This window comes from Austrofundulus limnaeus, unplaced genomic scaffold (assembly GCF_001266775.1).
Source record: "Austrofundulus limnaeus strain Quisiro unplaced genomic scaffold, Austrofundulus_limnaeus-1.0 Scaffold226, whole genome shotgun sequence".
NCBI classification, from domain to species: domain Eukaryota; kingdom Metazoa; phylum Chordata; class Actinopteri; order Cyprinodontiformes; family Rivulidae; genus Austrofundulus; species Austrofundulus limnaeus.
In genome coordinates this window covers 752,911-755,410 of record NW_013952628.1, presented here as the reverse complement: position 1 = coordinate 755,410, position 2,500 = coordinate 752,911, and the positions used below count along the sequence as shown (strand labels likewise).

The following is a 2,500-nucleotide window of genomic DNA, read 5'->3' as shown; positions in this document are numbered from 1 at the left end:
ATCCAGCTTTTCACTCTTTGCCTTCAGGCTACAGTTTTAGTCACTGTTACTAATTTTAGCTTTTAGCAACAGCTTTACTAATTTTACTCTTTAGCTCATTTCAGCTTTATTATTTAGTTGAATATTTATTTGTCAACAAATTTCATTCAAGTCACTAAAAACTTCCACCGTATTTTAAAATAAAATAAGTATTTGTTCCATGGACAGGTTTTCTTGGGCTGCAGAAATGTAAGCACAAATCAGCTGCAGTTTGAAGGAAAAGTCAGCAGCCGAAGCAGCCGAAGTCGTGATGCGGCTGACAACCTGAGAAAACACTGAAAACGAGGTGAAATTCAGGTTTTCAGCCTCACTGAAAATAGATACAATAATAATAAATCCACAGATATTTATCTTTTATTGACAAACATTCTCTCTGGATCACCTGGACACTGAATTAATGTGTGAATCATTAATAATCTGTAAAGATTATTAGTCTCTGATCGACGTCCAGCAGCAGCAGCTTGCACTAAAAACAAGTAAAAATGCCAGAATCCTGATCCACCTCAGAGAGTTCCTCAACTCTTCTCATGTCTCTGGCTGTCTGAGCGCCGCGGTGGCAGGATAAAAAAAAAAAAAAACAGGTAGAGATAATGAATGTGCTTGAGAAGGCAGAGACACAAACAGCAGAACAGCTTTGTGAGTCACGACAGTCACGACTAAAAAATAATATAAATATACTGTATATGTGTGTGGAGGATAAGGAGATTAAAAACAGGCAGGAGCACAGAAACACTGGATTCTATGTCAGGACTTTTCAAAGGATGGTCCACGGGCCACACCCGGCCCACCAATGAGGCTCCCCACCCACAAAATAATAAATATGAATAATAATAATAAATAATAAACTCTTCCTACAGGATGTTTACTTGTTGTTTAGAATTAGCATTATAGATTATAGATTATGGATCATAGAAGACTGAAGCTGAAATCAGCAAAACAGTAGCTAAAAAATTAGTTTAACTATACATAGGATTGAATCCGAAATCAGCAAAACAGTAGCTAAAAGCTTAGTTTAACAATACATTAGATTAAAGCTGAAATCAGCAAAACAGTAGCTAAAAGCTTAGTTTAACAATACATTAGATTGAAGCTGAAATCAGAAAAACAGTAGCTAAAAGCTTAGTTTAACAATACATTAGATTGAAGCTGAAATCAGAAAAACAGTAGCTAAAAGCTTAGTTTAACAATACACAAGATTGAAGCTGAAATCAGCAAAACAGTAGCTAAAAGCTTAGTTTAAAAATATATAAGATTGAAGCTGAAATCAGCTAAAAAGTAGCTAAAAGCTTAGTTTAACAATACATAAGATTGAAGCTGAAATCAGCTAAAAAGTAGCTAAAAGCTTAGTTTAACAATACATAAGATTGAAACTGGAATCAGAAAAACATTAGGTGACACACAAAAATTAGCAATTCAGTAGATATAAGCTGAAATCAACAAAACCAAAGGTGAAAACTAAAACTAAAAATGCAGTACATAGAAGCTAAAATCAGTAAAAGAGTAGCTAAATGCTTAACTTAGCAAAACCGTAGGTAAAATCTAAAAATAAAAATTCAGTAGTTAGAAGCTGAAATCAGCAAAACAATTGATAAAGGCTATAATGAACAAAAAAGATTGAAGCTGAAGGTGTTTTAAGGTGTTTTGCTAAAAGCTAAAATGAACAAAACAGAATCTAAAAACCCAAATAAACAAAACAATAGCTGAAAGCTTAACTTAGTAAAACTTTAACTAAAGGTAAAACGAACATGGTATTAGATTCAAGCTAAAATTAGCAAAAGTGTAGATAAGCTAAAATTTGCAAAGCTAAAAGCTAAAGTCACAACATGAACTAAAACCTGAAGTTACACAAACAGTAGCTAAAAGATTAGTTTAACTACACATAAGGTTGAAGCTGAAATCAGCAAAACATTGTCTAAAAGCTTAGTTTATATATTAGGTGAAAAACAAAAATGAGCAATTCAGTAGATATAAGCTGAAATCAACAAAACCAAAAGTGAAAACTAAATATAAAATTTCAGTAGATAGAAGCTAAAATCAGTAAAACAGTAGCTAAATACTTAACTTAGCAAAACCATAGGGTAAAAACTAAAACTAAAAATTCAGGTAGATTTAGATAAAAGCTGAAATCAGCAAAACAGTACATACAAGCTAAAATGAATAAAACGGAATCTAAAAACCCAACTTAACAAAACAGCTAAAAGCTTAACTTAGCAAAACTTTAACTAAAGGTAAAACGAACATGGCATTAGATTCAAGCTAAAACTAGCTAAAAGATAGATAAAGCTAAAATTTGCAAAGCAGTTGGTAGAAGCCAAAATTAGTTACACAGTAGCTAAAAGCTAAAGTCACAACAGGAACCTGAAGTTACACAAACAGTAGCTAAAAGCTAAAGTCACAACAGGAACCTGAAGTTACACAAACAGTAGCTAAAAGCTAAAGTCACAACAGGAACCTGAAGTTA

The 2,500-nt window shown here is 32.6% G+C and overlaps 1 protein-coding gene across 1 annotated transcript in view; it reads right to left on the bottom strand.

Moving 5' to 3' along the window:
• LOC106525446 (uncharacterized) overlaps positions 1 to 2,500 on the bottom strand; it is a gene marked incomplete in the record, with an annotated part of 101,552 nt that overhangs the window by 34,720 nt on the left and 64,332 nt on the right.